Source organism: Poecilia reticulata, chromosome 15 (assembly GCF_904066995.2).
Source record: "Poecilia reticulata chromosome 15, P_reticulata-male-v2, whole genome shotgun sequence".
NCBI classification, from domain to species: domain Eukaryota; kingdom Metazoa; phylum Chordata; class Actinopteri; order Cyprinodontiformes; family Poeciliidae; genus Poecilia; species Poecilia reticulata.
In genome coordinates this window covers 22,657,271-22,679,239 of record NC_088844.1, presented here as the reverse complement: position 1 = coordinate 22,679,239, position 21,969 = coordinate 22,657,271, and the positions used below count along the sequence as shown (strand labels likewise).

The 21,969-nt window shown below is 41.7% G+C and overlaps 1 long non-coding RNA gene across 2 annotated transcripts; it reads right to left on the bottom strand.

Moving 5' to 3' along the window:
* Positions 1-702: 702 nt before the first annotated feature.
* On the bottom strand, positions 703-21,727 carry LOC145555113 (uncharacterized). 2 transcript variants are annotated; one of them, XR_014091200.1, is made up of 3 exons: positions 20,620-21,725; positions 16,499-16,642; positions 703-15,649 (listed from the first exon to the last, which is right to left on the bottom strand). It is a non-coding gene; the product is annotated as an uncharacterized LOC145555113 (long non-coding RNA). The 2 variants fall into 2 exon arrangements; XR_014091199.1 differs by having other exon boundaries at positions 703-16,642; positions 20,620-21,727.
* Positions 21,728-21,969: the final 242 nt, after the last annotated feature.

Below are 21,969 nucleotides of genomic sequence, written 5' to 3'. Positions count from 1 at the left end.
TCCTACATGAATTTGTGTGCGTGGTTGGTCTAATCACATTTTAATATTCTGAGATTTTTGTAAAATCAGAAATTTGTGGTTTCCGTTCTGGTTCACACTCCGCTTCAGAAAGTGATGGTAATGCACATTAAAAGCTCTTTGCCGGTAAAATTAAAGAAGGAGGAGACTCAAAACTGTTGAGGCTACCGCTAACTAGCTGCCTACATACTTTGCTAGCATTTTTGCTGTCAAAGGTAAGTTCAAATTTGTCACTTATCACTACGTTTGTAGATTTCTGTGAAGATATTGGTTTAAAATTTCATGGTCTTAAAGAAGTCTTAGATTTATGTTTTTGAAACTTGCAGAAATCCTGTTTTTTAATTAAGAAAATGTGAGAACCATCAACCATGTGTCACTTGTCCTTCTTCTTAACAATTATCCATAAATCTATGTTGATAAAATCCCAACGCCTAGTTTGTGATAACTATTTGCAGAAAATGTACTCTACATCCTCTACATTTCATATTTTTCTCATAAAATAATAAAACGACCAAAAATATTGGTCATTCACCTATTCATTTTATGTCAGAGACCTTTTAATACCCACTCTTAAGAGCCTTCATGGCATATATCCATTAATACTGTAAAGATGTGTGTGTGGAATACATATGTTTTCCTTTTAAATACTGTAAAATAAAATAGAATGAAATGACACACAGACACTAAATCTTACAAATTTATTCATAATATCAGACCAGCCACAGCACAGAGCATTTTAATAACAGTCACCAAGGGAATGTCATCATCATCTCCAGATAAATACACAATATAATCATTAAAACAACAATCACAACAACAAGTACGGGGCTGTTCTTCAGCGAGTAGCCAGAGCTCCTCGACTGAACCCCCTTTTTGTACACCATTCTCCCACCTCGAAAAAGTTCAGCTCTGTTGTTTTTGCCTCCTTCTCTCCACTGAGATATTGTCTTGAATGCCTCGAGGAATGGTCTCCGGGCTGCACCCTACAGATGAAAGAAAGCACTGATGACAGGTGGGGGGGAATAAAGGAGAGCAAACACAACCTTGCGGGGCGCGTTTTTTTAGTGGTGGCAGCTACACAAAAGACCCACAGCTCCGTTGATTCCTCCCTCCCAGGATATGGTGGCCAGGCATGCTGGAGCTCTGTCTGCATCTGTGCTCCTGTGCAGACTAGCTCCACTTTAGCTGCAGGCTAGGAGGGAGGAACCGCGGGCAGGGTGTGTCTGTCTGTTTCACCATGGAAGCAGGTGGGCAGATTGCTCTCAGAGGTAGGAGGGAAAGGAGATGGAGCAGGTGTTGTGGTGTCGCCGGCTCTCCCTCCCCGGCAGCCATGGAGCTCTGCCAGTCATCCTTTATAGGGCAGACACAAAGGAAATCCATGTAAATGTAAAAAAAGAAAAAGAAAAAAAACAGTAGCAGTTACTTTTATCATCATGAACATCCATTTTACTGTGGGCTTTTCCTTTCAGTCGCTCCATATCTTTTAACAAATCCTTCAGGTCATATGAGTTTACATAGACCAAACCAGGCAAACTGGATTAAACCGTTTCTTCAGATGTTAGCACATTAGGCTGTTATGCTAAACCTACTATTACTTAACTGGCACAGTTCTGGCAGCTGACCAGAAATTAAATCTTGATGAAGAAGGTTTAAAAAAAATAATAATAATAATTATTGGAAACATTTTTCTTTTTTTCCCTCGTGCAACTAATGAGACAAGAAATAAGTAGAGGGAAAGTACAGGAGTGCAGCAAAAAGTTTGAATCCTAGCCCAGGGTCTTTCTGCGTGGAGTTTGCTTGTTTTCCCTGCGCATGTGTGGCTTTTCTCCAGGTAGCTTCCTCCCACAGTCTAAAAACATGACCCACAGTGTTATTGTTTCCTCTGGATTGCCTTTAGGTATGAGTGCGTGTGTGTGCGCATTGTTGTAACGTTACAACCTCCTGCCTCACTGTGTTTATTTGAGCATTTCAGTTGAGTGACCCACACAAAGTAGTGCATAAATATGAAGTATTTCAAGTGTGCTATGTATTTGTATTCAGTCTCCTGTAGTCTGGCCCATAAATACAATCCAGTCAAATCAACTGCCTGTAAAAGTCCATCTGCATGGGATCAAATCTCAGTATAAATCTGGCTGTTCTGTGAAGGCCTCAGAGGCTTGTTCAAGAACATAAAACAATGAACAAAGTTTAAAAAAACAAACAAAAAACACTTGAAACAAGCTCTAAGACATCAGAGCTTGTTTTAAGTAAATAATTCCTTAATATTGATTTTAAAAAGCACTAGATACAGATTTTTTTAACTTAAATGAGACATTTTCCCCATGTTTTAATTGAAATGACCTTCCTGTGGAACTAGTACTTTAAAAAAAAATCAATATTAAGGTATTATAAACTTAAAACAAGCTCATTTATCTTATAGAAAATTTGTAAGATAGTTTTGAAACTATGCAAAAAATACTTGGTAATTATTTTGTTGTTTTACATTGTAAATCCAAGTTTTGAACTTAAACTCTCCCTGATCACTGTTCAATGCATCAGCTGAAAGGGGAAGGAGTGTGGAACAAGTGCTAGACAACTATTATTTTTATGTTCCATAAATCTAACCTTTGTTGAAAATATAGTGGGAAGCATAAATGGCAATGGTCTTATGTGGAGTTTACCACACGTAGTTTGGTCAGATGAGGCCAAAATTACATTTTGTGGCCAATATGCAAAACTCCATTGCCTTGAACACACCATCCACACACAGTTGACACATGGAGGTGGCTGCATCATGCTGTGGAGACACTTTTTTTCAACAGCTCTTCAGATGAAAACAAGTTTATGTTGTTTACAGCTGAGCTTTATATTCTGGTTTGAAGGTCATGTGTTACTGAAGAGGGACTGAGACGTAAAACTACAAATAATCAACCAAGTATGAACCGGAAACGCAGACAGGAAGAGGGTAGCATGGTTTATTCTTTACACATTTATGAGCTCACACTCTGTTTCTGTAGTAAACCATTAAGAGAAATACCTTGAAATTGAGGCTGTGAATAGCGCCTGTGTAAATGTACTTAGTTGATTCTAAGACTTGGTGTGTACGTGAGGTAGGGCTTGTCGTTTGGTCACTTTCACCAGACGGCAGAGATTTTTTTTATTGTTGTTTTTTTTGCTTCTTTTTTTCGGCGGTTGTCCCAGATATCCGACGATGTTTAATCTAGGCCAGCTCCACAGCAGGGTAGCCAAGGGGAAACCAAGGAGCCAAGTTAACTAGTTCATGTCACTCATCAACTTATTTTAACAGATGTGGGATGCCTTTAGTGAGACGAAAATAAAGGCAGAAGCTCCCATGAAGCGTTTCCACTTTCAGATACTTTTGACCTGCTTTTGGCTGCACGTTCCCATCCCTGGATAACTCCTCCGACTCTAAGCAGCTTACTTCTTTTTTTTTTTTTTTCATTTACATTCACTTCTCCATTGCAGTGAAGGAAGAAAAAAAAAGGTGGTGGGGGTGATACTCAGGCTTGGGCTAAACAAAGCAGCTGCTGTCATAAGCTATCAGATTTTAATAAGGCATAACCTAGTCCTGGGTGGGCGAGGGAAGCCGCTGTTTTTCTATTTCCTTTTATAGACTGCACCAACATGCCCCCTGGGAGACTGCACGCCATGACTCATGTCTCCAGTGTTTCTGGTCCAGACTCCAACCCACACCCCCTCCCTGTTTCTATCCCTGAACATCACTGCTCTTCCTCCCCCGACTCTCTATAAGTGGCTTCGTGTTTACCATTCCCCTCGATGCGTTCGCTGTTCGCATTTATCTGCATATTCTGATTTCATTCATGAAACCTAAAGTTGTGTCTGATAGCATGCAAAAAAGAAAAAAAAATAGAAATACAACAAAAAGTGGGGGAGAGATTGAAGGGTTTCAATGAGGCGAGGGATATCTGGTGATGAACGAGATAAGCCAGCTGAATCGGTTCCATGTAAACAGTAGCTACAGTACAGACGACGGCCATTTCCCAGAACTGTTGTGGTGAAACGGCAGCGTCAATATGGGGGTTGTCTCTCTTTTTCTCTCTCTCTCTTTTTCTATCTGTCTGCCTTTCCCAGCACAGCAGCCTGCAGGCTTTTCGCCGTCACGTGGTCGGCTTGTCCTTTCCCTTCCCCTTCCTGCCTCTCTGTTTGGTTATATTCCAGTCACGGCACCCCAGCCCAGCCCGCCCCGCCCCTCGTTGCTCTGTTAGGTCACCCGCCTTGTTTGCTCAGATGGAACAGAAGAGGAAATGAAAGCTCTGAGTGCACTGTTAACCCATCCCTTACTCGCTGCTCCATTATTGTGTGCATGCCTTCTAATTTTCCCTGGGCTCTTTCATTGTTTTGATGAGGATTTGCTTCTATGGCAGGATGCTGTTTGTCCTTTTGAAGTGTGCTGCCAAGGAATAATACATTAAAAGGCTTGGCATAAACTAAAGCAGCAATTCCAAATAGGATGAAGACAATTTTGTGTCTTGCAAAATTAATTATTACCCATTGAAGGTTTTCACGTTTGCCCTTTATGCAGTGTAAATGCATTTTAAGTGGATTTTGTGATGGATTATCCCAGAAAGAAGTGCATAATTGTACAACTGAAGGAAAATTATACTTTATTTGCTGCTCTTTTTTTTTTTAATAAAAAAAAAATGTGAAAAGTGTTGCACATTTAATCACCTTTCTTTACTTTGATATCCCTAAGTCAAACCTGGTGCAATCAATTCTCTTCAGAAATTACTTAAGTTGTGAAAATAATTTATGTTGCAGTTAAAAGAAAAGTTAATATAATTCTAATTGGTTAATTTATTAAGGGAAACAAAGCTATGCAAATCAGCTTCATGAAAGGTTTGTGATAACTGGTACTAAGTCTTTAACATCCCTGTAAAGGGATTTAGGCCCACACTGTGCTGTGTTGTTTAAATTCAGCTGGCGGATCCTTCAGCATGAACAGCCTGTTTAAGGTCACACCACACACACCAAGCTTAAGGTCACCCTTTGACTAGGCCACAATCATTTTACTCCCGCATAATGTTCTTGAGCAAAAGGACATTTTCTCCTTCAGGTTTTTGAAATGGCTAATTTTCCAGAGACTTAAAAACATTAACTTATTGACAAAAAGCAGAAGAGTGTTTTCTTTTTTTAAGCAATTGTTTTTAGAAGCAGTAAAGACTGAATGGAAGAACAAAAACGTGCAAAACGTAAACTTTGCATACTACGTCCAACTTCATGACTGAGGCAGGAAGTGTTTTTTTTTTTAAAGTCTTTTAGCCTACTTCATTTTGTCAGACAGGTTGCATTTAAATGATTTCTTGACTTTACTTCCAAGTTAGTAATTACGCCTTGGTCTCACCAGTGAAATTTAACTGCATCGTTGGTCGGCTGTTCCTGCTCTCGATGTTTTATTGGCGGCGTCTTTTATTTTATTCTAGTTCTATCTTGTCAAGATAATTAGACTGTTTTTATAGTCTAAGACAAATTTCTGGCTCTAGACTTTCAAAACGCTTGCCCTAAAAGACTTGCAACCTCCGTTGAAGTGAAATATAGATTAAGAAGGCTTCGACTCAGCGCAGGGTTAAATATAAACCCAAACCACACTTTGTATTTTTCCAGAGAGGTTTGTGGTCGCAATGTGAGATAATGTGGCAAAATTAATGGTGTATGAAAACTTTTGGAGGGCAATAATGTATGACTTCACCATAAAAGTGCTGCGTCAGTGTTGAAATAACAGCTTTCCACAAAACATGTGACTGTCTTTGTGTTTGCACACTATCTAAACAACGTGTGCATGTGTGGGAGCACATGTTAGCTTTTTGCTCGTGCTTATCCTCGACTCGGCCAATCTCTTGGTTTCCACGCAACGAGGTCAGAACAACACGGACACCACAGTAGCTGAATGGCCATTTTGGGTAAAAGCTCTCCGCAATAATAAACAGCTTCTGGCACGGAGAAGTTGTTTCCCAGCTGCAGCTCGGAGCCAAAGCACAGAATTAACTCCAATACCGCTGTGGAAAAACATCGCCCATCCAAACCCACATACCTTCTCAGAGGCTTTGAGCAGCTTGTAATCCTTCAGCGGCAAGAAGGACTCTCAGAAACACACCAGCTCATGGCTGCCAGGCGAATTACTAACACACAGTTAGTGTGTGGAAAATACAGTTCTCTCTGCTCACCCAAACGGGTGAGGAGAAGCTTTTATTGGGGGGGACAGAATACATATTTCCCTGATTTCCAATCTGCTGCTTTTTGCCTCCGCTTGGCCACAGCTGGTTGCTGTGTTTGCTGGAAGCTCAGAGATGCCTTTACAAGGGAAGATAAGCCTTGAAAGCACAAAACAGCTGCCTTGAATTTTTCCAGTGCTCCATGCTTATTTTGAAGGAGCTCCAAAAATATTTGGAGCGGTTTAAGGGGGGGGGGGATAATGTGAACTCTATCCTCTCTCAGAGGAAGGGAAGGAAAACAAATATTCCACAATCTGCAAGGTCTGCATACGTGTTGGTTAAACAGTGAAGAAATGCACCAACGTCCTGTGAGTCACTCATTAATTCAAGTCTTTCATCTTGATCATGCAGTGTCGTTATCTTCAATCAGTCCACACACATGTGAGGAACGGCTTGTGCAAACTGTCAAGGCTGCAGTTTGTGCCGAGTTGTGACTACAAGAGCTGCGCCGTGTTAGCCTTGCACTGACATGTCATCATGCTGGCCTCTGTGACCAAATACGCTCCGATTCGTGGAATAAACGGGAACACGGGCCACTTTAAACAAATCACTCACAGAGTCTGTTTTGTAATCGAGTCAAATAAACAGGATAAGCCAGATGGTAAACAGTGGAAGGAGGGCAGGGCGGCGCTCAGGCCACTCAGGTGCTGCTCAGAGAGGTGGTGTTGGTCAGCCACCCTGCTGTTGGAAACTTTCCAGCTCTGCAAGTTGGTGAGGAGGAAGGTGAAGGTGAACGACCCAAATGTAGAAAAACAAGTAAACAAGGAGAAAATGTTAACTTAAAGTGGATGAATTATGCAAAGTTCACATTTTGTACATTTTTGTACTTTCATTTGGGTTCTAAAAACAGCCCAGCCGCTTAACCCTTGTGTCTACAAATGGGGTCCAACTGACCCCATACCTGTAAAACTTGTATCATTTGCCACAGTTCTCCACGTTTGCCTCAGTCCTTGCACGCACAAGGGCTAAATTGATTAATGTTTTTAGGTGTCTGGAAAATTAGCCGTTTCAAAAATCTTGTTACCTACCAATCCCAGCAGAGCTCCAACTGTCACCTAGCAACTCAAGCTGAGCTCCAGCACATTTGGTCAGATGGTTTTACTTCTGTATGTGCTGTACAATGGCTGCTGGAAAGGACAGGTGTTTTGTTGTTGACTTGCCATCCAGAAACCACTTGCTGCAAGCTTGTTGGTTGTGCAGGAGGCTCCACTTCTGCTCTTCAAAGATGCACATTTGTATAATTCACATCTGAACTTTATGTTCTCTCTATTTTGCATCTATTTTTATGTACGAGTGGAAACGTTGAGTTTTTGGGGCGTGGTCAGCAGCAACTTATTTGGATTTAAAGTGACAACAGGCCCTAAAACAACTCATTCTAAAAGTAGCTTGACCAAACTGAAATCTCCTTATGTAAGAATGATTTTGTGCAAAAAATGTAATGAGTAAGATTTCTATTGTCCATAAGCCTGTCTTGGTCACGGAAGCATTATAGGTCACATTTAAAAATGAAAAACTCAAAAGTGCACTGCATGTCGCTAGGTTTCAGTTATCGTGACAATTGTAATCACTCAGAAAGGGTTCATGCCCTTTTTTAATAACTGCATCAGTGCTCTGTATGATCAGTACAACAAAACTAATTGTAAACATTCTATGAAGTATTTCCTGTTTGGCTCTAGTCCTCTTTATTCAACAGCAGCTGGATCAGAGGAAGGGCAGAGAGAGAAGGGAAAAACATGCAGCAAATGGCCCGGGGCCAGGAATCGATCCAGGGACGATGGCGTTGAGGACCGCAGCCCCTGTATATGGAGCGCCTGCTCTACCACGGAGTCATGCGGCGTCCTCCTTTCCCGTTTGCTGTAATATGTAGCATCCTGTTGCATTCTGCCTTCTCTGCACTTCATGCAGGACATATTAATTTTTAACGTTTACTTGTGGATTTTAGAAGGATTATTTCCAATACGGTCTTGAGTCAGAAAGGCGCTGCTCCAAGCCGAGGAGTTGAAGTCTCTCGAGGTTTTGTTCGAGAGGAGAAAAATACTCACACTGAGCCACGTTATTCTGGAGGTTTCCTCCTACTTAAAATTCCTTCTTGAGCTTTCAGTTGCTTCAAAGTCAGTGACTTAATGCAATCAACTGGACTTCCTTCATTAACTCTTTAGTCAATTTCCAAAATATGACATGCCAAATTTGTATTTTAATACCAATCGATTTGGATCTTGTGTAATTGGATCAGTTATTGTCACTGCAGTAACTGTCAGTATGTTGAATTGTTTCTGCAAGGCAATGATTTAATCCAATCTGCTGGGTTTCTTTAGACAGAAACTTGTGAAACTAATTTGAATCACTCAAATGAGCATACTGTATCGCTTTGATAACTTGGATCACTTTGGATGTATGTGTGACTAAATTGAAATTAATTGTTGCAAAGTTAACAGATCACTGCAATCTAATGGGTTTCCTCAGATACAGATTTTTTTTTTACTGGTGTTTTATTGTTTTGCAAGGTGCCTTGAGTTGCTATTTTTGTGAATTGGCACTAAGCTATATTGAAACTGAATTGAACTTAAAAATAGGCTACGTCTAACTCGGCTAAATTAAAGCGAACTTAGAATTTTAGAAGTCAAGACAACTCAGAGGTGACTGAGATTGGAAGTCTTGATCCAACATTTGGACACGTATTTATTTTACTGTCTTCTGGCCCTCTTTGTGACCAGTAGGCTGCTGTGACCCGACCAGTTTTACAGACAGACCATCTAGAAAGTGAAGGCTGAAAGCCAGGCTCTGAAAGAGCAGGGCCAGGCCTGAAATGACGCAGGCCCTGGTAAACAGAGAGCGCTGTGGAGAGAGCCACGGCCCCCGGGGCCCCTCGGCCCCTCCTGCCCCTCCGAGCACTTCCTGCGTCTGTCATTCTACCAGCATATCCAATCCCTGATCAAAGGCCACGAAGAAAAAAGGGGGGAAAGAAGAGAGAGGAGACAGTGAAGTGAAAAGGGCGCGGGAGGCTGACGTGTACGTTGGAGGGAAAGAGGGGAGAAAACAACAAGCCGCTCTTTATCTGACAGAGAGGCAGCTGCTTGGGCCAGGGCACCTGTGTGCCTGCTGCCTCCCAGGACGGCGCCAAGCTCCGCCTCTGAACTCGCCGGTGCCAGAGCCATAAAACGTTGCCAAGGCAACACCCCCAACCTCGACGTCTGAAATAAACAATCTTTCGCCCTCGTCTGAGCAGAGTAACCTGTAGACAATCTGCGAGCAGGCCGAGGTTGGGTTGGCACCACCATCATGACTAATTAAAACCTCCTCCAGGGGGTGCAGCATGTTACTGTAAAAATTCTTCAAAGTGGATATAAGCAGAAAAATCTGCATGGTCACCTGGCATGTTGTACCTTTTTCATATTTTCCATTAGGACGATGGCAATTTTTCAATATGGCTGACATTTTTGAGCCTTTTAAGCCAATTATTTCCATAAGATGCTGCACATTTTCATGATTTGGATGAATTTTATGTCAAATCATATGCTCTCACCAACTATAACCTATTCATACAACTTTAAAGTCATAATATATGGAAAAAATTAGATGTTTGTGAGTCTCACACCAGTCAGAGATGAAGATCTGTCTGACAGTCCTCTTAATGGGTGGCGTTAGCTTCCACTAACAGCTCAGCAATAGTGGGGCTAAGATTGATAAGTAAATTAGTGGTTAGTGAACCTAACTTTTCAGTTAGCTCTGCACACCACTGACGGTAACTGCTGTCCATTTTAGTGCAAGCATCCATTACTCCACTATATTCCAAACTGGCCATGGCGGCCAGTTTGGAAAATGTCTACCAGAAAAAGAAAACACAAAAAATGAAGAAAATATTTCTGATGTTTATGATTCAAAATATGTAGACTGTAATTTTACATCAAACAGTTTTATCTAATTGGTAGTTTTAGTGCAAAGAATGTTTTCAGTGACAAAAAAAACACAGTAAGTATGAGTTCTGTGGGTCCAGTTATGTACGATTTGACACCAATAATATTGGTCTGCAAAAATATATTTTCCGTGATGACCAAAAAAGGCCGCCATGTCTAATTTTTCCAGGGCTACCGTTTTTCTAAAAAAAAAAAACAAGAAAAACATCAAACCCCCCTGGGAACATCTGTGCCAAGTTAGGTTCTTCTATCCGGATGTGAACAATTTTACTGTAATATTTAACTCTCTGCTGCACTAACTTCTCATTTTTCAAATCGTTCTCTGTATGCAAGCCATGGGAGTAAATCCGACTGTTCGATCATTTGCCTGAGGCTCCACAAAGTTCTGCAGGACTCAGGAGGTACATCTGTTTCAGTGCTATTTCCCAGGCCGGATTAATAAAAAATACTATCACTGAACACATGCTCTGACTCCATGTCCCAGCGAGGAGGGGGAAACCTATTACATTTCAGCAGGCGAGGTGAGGACTGCGAGAGCCTTTTCTTGGGATTGGATGTGTCCTCTCTGTTTAGACTCTGCACACTTACAGAGGGAATCACACAGACTCACCAGCAGAGAGGACAAGCCTTGTGCTTTTAAGCAGAAGTGACATCCCATTCATTTAAGCAGGTCAGGGTCTGATTTCCCCCCCCCCCCCACCATCTTATCTTACAAGGCTTAGCTCTGTGAAATGACATTGGCCCAAGTCCAGCACAGACCAAAGCCGAGGCAAGCATCCCTGAAGCTGCCCTGCTCTGCACTAACACCACGTACTCAAATGCTTATAGCTGAAAGTGGGAGTTTTGATTCATCCTTCAGTATTATGCAATGTGGGAAAACGGCACCTGCAACTTTAATATATCTTACTTGGAATTTGCTTAATTGACACGTTTTCAACTTGTACAAAATAAAATAAAAATAAAATACTTTCCTAATTTTTACAAATTTAGATCTGTACTTTGGCAAATAAATTCTCTCTATGTGGCATCTGTTTTACAACTAACAACATAAATGAGACCAAGATTAAATCTATGTGGCAAAGATAAAAAATACAAGTAATAAAAAAACTAAAACAAATACGATTCCATGCTAAACCAATACCAGTCTTCTTTCACTGGTTTTATTCAGGGGCATCAGAGTAAAAAAAAGATGGACAATGTACATCACATATTTAAGATTTCTATCTAAAATAACAAAGACAAATATCAACGTTTTTCCACTTCTATTTTTTATCGGTCACGCACTCCTTTGTGTTTTTTTACTGCTTCCAGTCAGGCGTAGAAGTTTGTGGCTTTAATATGTAAAAATATGACAAAAAGCAGCAGAGATATGAATACTTTTGCAAGTCACTGTGGAGCCAACAATGACGACGAGCGAACCCGGCACGTTTTTCTACAAACACAAATCCAATTTCCTTTCGACACATTCTCTTTGTTTTCTCAGCTTTTGTTGTTGGCAAGCAGTGATGCAGCAGGAAGAGGAGACGGTTGCCATGGCAATCACAGCCATAGGACTAAATATCCTTGGAGGGAAAGACTTGTGGCAGAGCTGCTCCAGTCAGTTTAATTGTTTTACATCAACGTGCCAATAAAAGCAGACAAAAGCACATGTGCAGAAAGTGTGCAAATGGCAAAGTAGATGCATAATGGGGTATATGTGAACGGCAGAACATGACACAGTAGGAACAAATGACGCTGTGACAACATGTTGTGGGTTCAGTCGTCGCCGGCATCAGTCTCTGCTGCCTGATGGGAGGCTACAAATGAAACCCTGTCAGCACAGCTGTACTCTTAGACCGCTATCCGTGTCAGAAGTGTCATCTGTCCGGCTTGTCCGCGTCGCTCCTTTCTGAAGGCTTTACTCTTTCATCCCCTCTCGTTTAATCTCGCCGTCCTGACAGCGGCGCCCCTGTCCCTGGGTTTTTCCGTGCAGAGCGAGTTCACAGGGATGAGTGCGGTGTGGGAGTGAGGATGATTGATACGGGAGAACATGCGGCAGGATGGAGCAGTGAGGACAAGGAAGCGCGAGGAGATGTAGGCGGCATGTGATGAATGGGTAGGGGATGAAATAAGGCTTTTGAAAAAGTAAACGCAATCTACCTTGAGGCTCAATTATTTGCTCATACTAACATTTTATATTTTTGCAGTAGAAGCCGTGACAGATGTTGAACTGGAACGTTTCTAGTTGGAACACTGCTTGCAGCAGCGTTGGTCTTATTTGTGCTTTGCTTCATGATGACTAAAAAAAAAATAAAAAATCTGCCCGGGCGAAGCTTGTGCTTCGCTCTGCGTAGTCCATTAATATTCTAGTCATCTCCTGCTTCAGATAAAGGGGAGAGACAGACTTCTTTTGCTCTCTAAAAACACCAGCTGTGCAGAGCCGTGAGACATCCACACATGCACATGGAGCTGTAAACACACCACTGCAGATGCAATAAGATTCGTGCACACAGGCAAACTTATATAATTGAAGAGTTTGCAAGCAGCTCCATCAATATTGCATGGTGTTCGTCCTGCATGATTTATCACACACACAGACTTATTTCTCAGAACTATTCGCCAGTTTCACATCGAACCACCTGGACACCATCAGAGAGGGGAGGAAAGTGGGGGAGGAAGTGAACTCCCGCATGAGCAGATATCACCTATTGTGCAGTCAGGTGGGTTCTGATATGCCGCTGGCACACCGAACAGTCCTCCCTTTCATGTCCCACTCATCTTCCCCCACCCTGCCTGCCAAGTCTTCATCTCTGAGAGTCTCTCTGTCACTCATGAACCTGACTATCCCTCTGCCGCCAGCCATTTCTCAAGATCACGTTGAACGAGAGGTTTTATCCACGCAAAAGAATTCATGTCCCTTCAAATTGTCAGTATTTTACGTGATAGACCAATAGGAAGTAGTGCATGATCAGGGAGTGGTTAGGAAATGATAAACTCCCTTAGCTCGTTGCAAAGAATATCCACACTTTTCAAACTCATCAACAAGATTTTGCCGTAGTTCTGTCCAGGAGAGTTTCAGCGCAAGATTACTCCACTCAAATTGTTTGTTTTCTTGGTTTAAGCACAGTCCTCAAATTTTAATTACAAAACCAGTTTCTGATAAATGTTTGGGTTCATTGTTCTGCTGGAGCACGTCTAGATGTCGGGTTGAGGCGAAAGGCAAGAATGTGGAAATGGTCTCCAGGTTTCATTGTGGTGTGAGCCACAGCACCAGCCATGATGAAACCACAACCATACTTGACAATAAAGTGTTGCTTGAAACCAGCACCTTGAGCCATTCAACTAGATCTTATCCTAATGGCCAAAAGGTTAATCTTTGTCTCATCTGGACATTAAACTTTTATCCAGAAGGCATTTAGTTAGATTCTAGATGTGCAAAGCTAGTAGAGGGTCTAAATCTAGACAAGAAGCTATGCTGGCAATACTTGAACATTGATGCTCTTCGAGAAATTTCAGAGACTGGGCTGTTTTACAAAGAATAAATGGGTAACATTTTAGTCTCTTGTTGTTGAAAGCTGGAAGAGACAAAGAACTACAGCTTTGATTACCGCAAAAAGTGATTATAAGTATTGCCTCAGCTGGACGGATACAAATACACAACTCTCTTTTCACCTTTTCCTTTGAGTTCACGGCTACTCAACTTAATGTTTGTCTGTCTCATAAAATCCTAAATATACCCCCAAAGTTTTTGGACGCAGCATGACTAAATGTGGAAAAAGTTCAAGTGGTATGAAGACTTTTGCAGGGCACAGTCCCCCCCTGGGTTTTGCTGGCTCCCTGTCCGCCAAAGCGATTAGTCACTCAGTCATCGTGTGGACCAAGAGTCTGGAAGCTTCTGATAGAGGAGCACTCGCAGCCCAAGTGACAAGCTCAAGGACGTTTGTGTGTTGCTGCTGCCGTTTGTGGCGGCTGTTGAGAGCGTCCGCCTCCTTTGGGCCGAACCGAGGCAGCGAGCCGTTGTAATTACACGCCACTTGTCGCACCGCTTTTTCTCTTTGCCCCGACCATCTCCGGCAAAAAGCTAACAGCTTGTGTGTTATCTTAGTAATGATTCACCCCTCAGTTCACATGGACGCAGCACTCCTCTTTCTCCCTGCACACAAACACTCAGCCTCGCCGTTGCTCTTGTCCACCCACTACACACGCCTAAATTTAAATCTGTGGATTCAGCTTTGTGCTTGCAGCTCGGTGCAATGTTGAAATATCTTTTCTATTGTCCCGTTTGGTTATATTTAGGATCAGCTGTTTGGGACAACAACAAAAAAAAGCCTCTGCGCCATTATAGTGTATGTTAGTAAGGTTGCTGAGCAATACAGATGGCTACCTTGTTTCCCAGGAAACAAGAAAATCCAATTAAATAATCCCACGAACCATAGTAACATGTGGTAAACACCATGGCAGTGCCGTGAGGTTGTTATTCAATCATCAGAAGTAAAACAAACAATTACTGAAGAATGACCCTAATGCAGGAACAAATGAGAATTTATGCATGGGAAAGCGTGGGCTGGATGGAAGTGATTCATCGCTGATACTCGTCGGCAAGAGGCTGCCCGAGATCCCTGTTCACAAGAATAATGATGATACTGATGAGCCAAGCATTGTGGGGAATTTATTATTTTGCTGTCTAAGTGTCTTTCATGTTCAGGACAAAGCATTTTCCAGGGGTTTTGCATTTCAAAGAGACGCGGGGGCATTGTTCTGATGAGGACTGATGCGAGAATGTTACCGATGCTAATTAACCGGTGCTAATTGTGTGCCTGAATAAATTATCACAAGGGCTGGTTTTCAGAATTGGTTAATATTTCATCCATTTTTTTTTTGTTTATTTTGTTTTGTTTTAGATGTTAGCTGCGTCTTCTTAGCTGCTGACGGATTGAAGCTGCTCCAGTTCCGTCTGTGAAAAGCTCAGAAGAAGTCACACATCCCCTCCTCGTATGTCGCTCTCTCAATATAGATCACCCCACTGACGGATGTGCATTCTTGTCATGTGCCGCAGTAGCGAAGAGGAGTGCATGTAAATGGGATTCATTTGTATTTCATGTAGGACTCGCATGGAAAAGAAACACTCTGACTGAACTGGCTTTTAAGCGATTTGATGCATCACAACACAGACATATAGGGAACATTAAGGGACAACTGAATTACACCGTCAAGCATAACATTGCGGCCATTCACAGGGGAAGAACTCTGATTAGCTAACATTTAGTTCTTGAAGTTGATATGTTGGAACAAGGAAAACAGGGACACTTTTGTAGAATAGTGGTTAGCAGAGTCACGGGATCACTGGTTAACTAGAAGGAACTGGTCCATGTGGTCTGATCCAACAGACGAGCTACTGTAGCTGAAATTACTGGGTCCAGAGCACGTGTGTCAAACTGAAGGCCCGGGGGCCAAAATCCAGCCCACCATGGCTTTTTTATGTGACTCCAGACACCGAATTACATCAATCTGTAACAGAAAAAGTCACATTTAATGTCATACGAAGGTGCAAATATTTCAAAATTCCTTTCAAACATTTTTAAATTAGCGCCATAAAATCTGTGATTTTGATTGAAGAAAAATATCACAAAAACAATAGCAAAATCCTGGTGGGACTGAACAATGCGAAAAGATGTTCAGTATCATTTAATTTTAAGGTACAGACCCAGCTATTTGTTACTGTTCTAACAGCTTGTTAATACATTCTGGCACTTTGAGAACATTCATGATCTTGACGTGGCCCAAAATGAAGAAGCTGTTTCTTTGAGAGTCACGTGTTAATTGTTGCATTTCCATTATTGTTATTATTATTATTATTATTTCTGTTATTTCTGAGAGCCTTTGAATGGATTATCGGCACGGATGAGCCAATATTTGCTGCTTGATGCTGCCTGATCATCATGTCTTGACGCCCAGCGCATATTTTCCCTTTTTGGCCGATAGCATCACCAGTGAGTTAGCAGCCAGATGGCCTGTGTACACGTACAGCTGACTCACAGTAACTGGTGGCTGAGTCTTTGCTCCTCGCTGCAGGCTGTTAATCATTCTATTCTGAGCCACAGTCAGGCGCTTCTTCTTCTTCTTCTCCTCTAATGCATTGTGCTTAGGAGCATAGCAGCAAAATGACTAAATCTTGTTGCAGAAATGCCGCGTGGAGAAAGATATTGCCTTCTCGCCGCCCTGCTCAGGCTGGATATGATAGAGCTGTCCTTGTGATTGGGAGGCTTTCCTCCCCCTCCAACAGCACTCCCTGTCCTCTCACCCCCTATCTTGAGACTGGTGGTGGCTCGTAACCATGGCGACAGCTGGTCTTGTTACCTGCGTAGAGGGAGGAGGAGGGGAGCTCGTGACTTTGAAGCTTGGGTTACCAGCCGCGGCGGATGGAGGGAGGTTGGAGCTGGCGGAGGCGGGTGGGTGCTTCACACAAAGACCACACTGTTCCCCCTGCATGTCCATTCACTGCTGGAGCGACCAGAGAAGGAAACAAGATCAATAGCATGAAGTAGTTGATTAGAGTAACTCAATATTACCAGTTAAGTTTCCAGAGATGCTTTTAGAACGACCATATCAGGCGTTCCCAGTTTCTGTCCCTCGTGGAAGCAGACAGAATCATTTGCCAAGCTCCTCGCGCCACAAATAAACTCCTAAACGTTAGTCTGACTGCATCACTCCCTGAAGTGACATATATTTAACTTAACCTCATTCTGCAATCACCGAGTTTACGCTAAAAGTGAGCAGCAGAGTTTAATGGAGCCTCCCTAGAGACGTGGGGCAGGTTACATTAATTGCATGGACAGAAATGACTGCATGTCGCAGTCCTCCGACAAACTAACTTTGAACTGCGCTGAACTCCAAGTTTGTCTCATTAGCTGCTGTAATTTGTCACTCCACCTTCAGTGGATCTGCATACGCACCTCGCCCTTTACCGGTCTCACTTCAGGACTTCCCTTCGGTCTTTATTTACACAATGACTTATTATTGAGAGGCTGCTTTGCACAGAGAAGTAATTAATTTTTGACTAATGATGTGCCAGTTGCTTGACAACAGCAATTACATCTTAATGAGCGAAAAGCTTAGTGTCAAATGATTGAGATGCAGCAGGATTGGTGCTAAATCGCTTTTAAGCCCACACAAAAGCCAAAATTGCAACAACTGTGGGTTAAATACACATTTTCATTTTGAAAATTAACGTGGAGATCATGGTTTATGTGATGAGCTATGAATATTTTAGATTACCAAGAAGTAGCACGGTGAAACATTTCAAAAGTGAGTTTCTGACCATGAAAGGTATGTTATTTCACCACATTTCTATTTGTGCTGCATCTGACTCAGTAGGTTAGCATGTATTGATGATCAAGGGATAAAAACACTGACAAAGTGGACAGATATATCTTTAGACAATCTATATTGGGTCTTATCTGATTGGAAAAAGCAACAATCACATGTGGGATTCCTCAAAGCTTCATTCTTGGGTCACTTTTATTCAGCATGACCCACCTTGATAAGATTATGGAGTATCTTCCACAGCCACCCGCATTTAGCTGAAATCTGCAAATACTTTGAGACCGCCTCTAAAAACACTTGGAGTTACTCATTTTATTACTTCAAGCACCGAACGTATCTTAATATGCATTGATACGCACATCTACAGCTAACATCTACATGTTGAATGTATGAATGACATCCTGGAATATCAAAAATATCTATTATTTTTGATATTTTCTCTGAAATAGAGAGAATATCTTTATTTCAGGGAGAAATAGAGATATAAATAGGTGAATCCATGAATACCAAACCAGAAATAGACTGGAGTCCACAGAATATCAAACAGTGGTTGTTTGAATTTCCTCTAGTTTAATGCAGAACAGACAGAAGATAGAACAACAAAAGAAATGTTAACATTAAGGAATCAAGGACAGGCTAAAATCTACGGAGCATGCACAGAGCCAAGGCATCGTAAAAAAATAAGACCAAAATATCAACGTCCAAATAAAATTTATAACTAAATCAGCCCATTACCTTTGAAAAAAAGTACAGTATACAGAAAAAAAACAAAACAAGAAAAAGGGGATTGGTTTATTGCAACAATCTCTTTACTATTTTAGCTGCAGATCATACAAAATGCTGCTGCTCCCTTCTTTGGCTCCCTGTTTCTAAAAGGAGAAACTACAAATATACTTTTACTAATAGTCTGAGGCACTGAATTGCCTTCAACCTAAATCGTTATAGAGTTGCTTGCCAGCTTGAACCGTATTGACCCCAGGTCACTGAGTGTTGCTAAAACTGGAACTAGAAATTTAGTTTCTATGTTTTTCAGCTCTGGAAAAAACAAGAAAGAGCAGAAACATTTGGGTACTTTAAATCAGGACTGAAAACATTTCTGTTTACAGCAACCTTCAAAGAAAGGTCTATTTTTTTTTTATCAGTATCTAATTGCAAGTTTTTTAAATGTGTGTTTTACAGTTTGCTGTCTTTGGCGCGTCGCTTCTTCTTTTTAATGTCAGCTGCTTCTTCTCAGTTCCTTTATTGTCCTGTAAAGCTCTCTGAATCGCCTCGTGTAACGAATGGTGCTCCGCAAATAAAGTTGCCCTGCTTTGTGTTTTCTGTCGGTAAAAACGACGACTGAAACCACATTCATCCTGGGAGCAGCTGAGCAAATGGTCTCCGCTCTCTCCCTCCTGGAAACGGGGCCGACGCATTCCAGAGATGCATGAATGGGATTGTTGTTATGATGGAGAGCGGCGAGCGGGCCAGATATGGAAGGGCTGTTGCCATGGAGACCACTCCAAGAGGCCGAAAGCAGCTGTAGACAGTCAGCTGATGCCCATTGGGTGAACGCTTTCAAACACCATTTGCTTACTTCTTTATTTATTTATTTCACTTTCAGCACAGAGAAAGGGAAAGAGAGCGACAGAGAGAGACAGAGAAAGAGAGAGAAAGAGCTTCCCAGGATGCAGAAAATGCCTCCGCCATTTTGTATACAGCCACAGCATGAGTGTGTAAAGCTGCGCCATCACGTTTAACCTGGCTTCATGTGTATTTCGGACACTAAAAAGAACAATTTGCCACCGTGAAGGTTCTATAGCAACTATTTAGTTCAGGGATGCATTCATTTTCAAACTAAATTATCAAATTGCTGCTTTTTGCAGCTCACTGGATTTCAGGGTTACAACACAAAACACCTTTCAATTCTATGGTACATAATGTTGACTTAAAGGTGCAATTATTCCTGAATTAAAGTGGATGTTATTAATTGATCATAATGTGAGCATCTTTATGCTATAGGACAGTTTGCTGGTCATTGCTAACACAATGCCAGGAAGGAAAGATATCAGCAATGACCTTAGTTAAGAAAGTGTTGCAGCCCATCATCATGTGAAGGGTTATAAGACTGATTTGCAAATAATTTGAAGTGTTTCATTCTTTTGTAAGAAAAAAATTCTTCACAAGTGGAAAACTGAATGTGTCAATAATCCCAAATGCAGCAGTAAATCAGCAACGTCAAAGTACAGACATCAATATGACACAAATATGTCAGTGGGCTTTAAAAGAACTGGATTAATGTTATAAATGTTTTAAAATCCCTCCTTTGTAATGTGAAAAACTGATAAAATCAGAAAAACAAAGCTTGATGTTATTGCAGCAAAAGTTGGGTTCTGTAGGGACCTACCAAGCTTTGTCATACACACCTTTAATATTTTATGAGTATCTGACAGTGTAGAATCAGTTTTGTAAAATGAAGGTTAGGTTCTAATGATTTTAGAGTTTGGTGAGGATTAAATCTTTTTTATTTATCTTAAGGGGCATTCCGATCAGTCTGCTTTACCCAAACTCCAGTCCGTTTACCTAGAAAGTCTGGTTTGTTTGAGAAGATGTGAATCTGAAATTGAGCTCGGATACAGACTAAAGAAGCAAACTCTGGTCCGCCAACAAACCTAGGTCTTGGTTCAATTAAAGTGAAATCCGGTGTGATTCAAATGCATATGTGAATGCCAAGCAGACCAGAGACTGCTCCAAAAGCAGTAAGTGGACTGCTGTGCAGGGCATTCTGGGTAAATACAACCAAAACAAATGCGCACGTCTAGCATTTGATGGAGAAATGGCTTGTGTCTTTTACTAATGACAAAAGAGAAATCCTACTAAATCCTGCTAAAATCTGACGGCCCTCCGTCTTTATTTGCTTTTCGTGAAGAAGGAAGTTGCCCCCAATGTCTTCTTCAGACGTTTTTGTGTTGGTTCCTTCAGTAATCCTTGGTGCAGCGCCACCACTGGTGACGGGGGGAACACATTTTTCATTGGTTTAGTTCATTTGAAAGCAAATCGCAGCAGCTGAAAATGTAACAAATGTTGCATCTTTGGTCCCCAATCTAACCGAGTCGACCGGCCTATCAAGTGTAAAAACATCCTTAGATGCATATAATTATAAAAAGAGGTTGTACCTTGTTTTCCCGTCTTTCTTTCTGGCGTTGAACACATGTGACTGGATGTCTGTTTTGACTTTGCCTATTTTCCTTCCCTTGGAAAAACACCCCCTTTTCCTTCCTTCGTAATATAACACTCCACACTAATGTATTCAGCATGTCACCATGTGAGTCACATGTTGCTTGTGTTAAGCGTCTCTGTAGAAACAGGCCAGGGTCTGTGCAAGCAGCGGTGAATCGGACCTTTTTGGAGCGGATAATGTGGCCCGTCACGTCAAAGAGGACAATGAGATCTTTTTCTGGTCCGGAAGAGAGAGCGTAACCCTATCTGTGGCTTAAATAGAGCGAGATAAAGAGTCAAGTATCAATACTGCTGCTGTCCCGCAAGAGAGACAACGATGGGCGTGGGTCGTCACTCGGTTTACAGTTGCCATTTTGTGCAAGTCATGAATGATTTTCTTGCACTATGTGGCATGAGCTTCTGTTATTATCAGGATAAAGCATGCTGCAAGAAGCAGTGGAAGTGACATGTAGGCTGACTTGTCCAGCAAAACAAGTTTTTTATCTCTTAGAGCATTTACATTTGCAACTGAGGGCATAAAATCGGCACAAAAGCCTGGTAACTTTAGAGGAGATATGATGTTTCGACTTCAACAGTGAAAGGTTGTGGTGTGTGTGCGCGCGCGCGCACGACGTTATTTGTTTGTGCTGCAACTAATCCGGTTCGTCTTACCTTGGCTGCGGCAGTAATCGTGGGAAAGAATGCGGCTCCTCCACTGTACTTGTTTTCTTTGTGTCGGAGGTGTGGTCGGGTCACCGTGTGAAGTGCTGCCACCGTGTCTCATGACGGATCATGCCTTCCAGGCGTCACCTTTCTAGATTGCGCTGTTTGTGTTGTAATAAGCCAAGACTCTAAACAAACTGGTACTAAGAGTGACTTCATGTGCCTCAGGAGGTTCACAGCATGCACGCAGGTTTGACTTTTCATTAGTCACTGTGTGCTTAAAGCCTGTGAAAAAGTAAATGATAATGAATGAGATTCAAACAAAGGAAATCCTGTTGTTCTCTAAGTGTCAAATATGGAAGATCCCCAACTATTTGTGAATTTTTCTGTGGAATGTAACTTCAAATTATTTACAGATTTTACCGTAGAACAGGTCGAGATCTAAAATATTTGAAAGAAAATGCAGTTACTATGTCAAGGTAATTGTCTTGTGCCTTTTACCAACAACTACTGTGGCAAGCCATTGACTGCACATTGTTACATTTTCAGCTGGTGTGGTTCTCGTTCACGCTGCACTCTGCCAAACAAACCAAACCCTTTGAAAAGATTATTTTCCCCCTCGCCTGTGGTGGTGCTGCACCAAG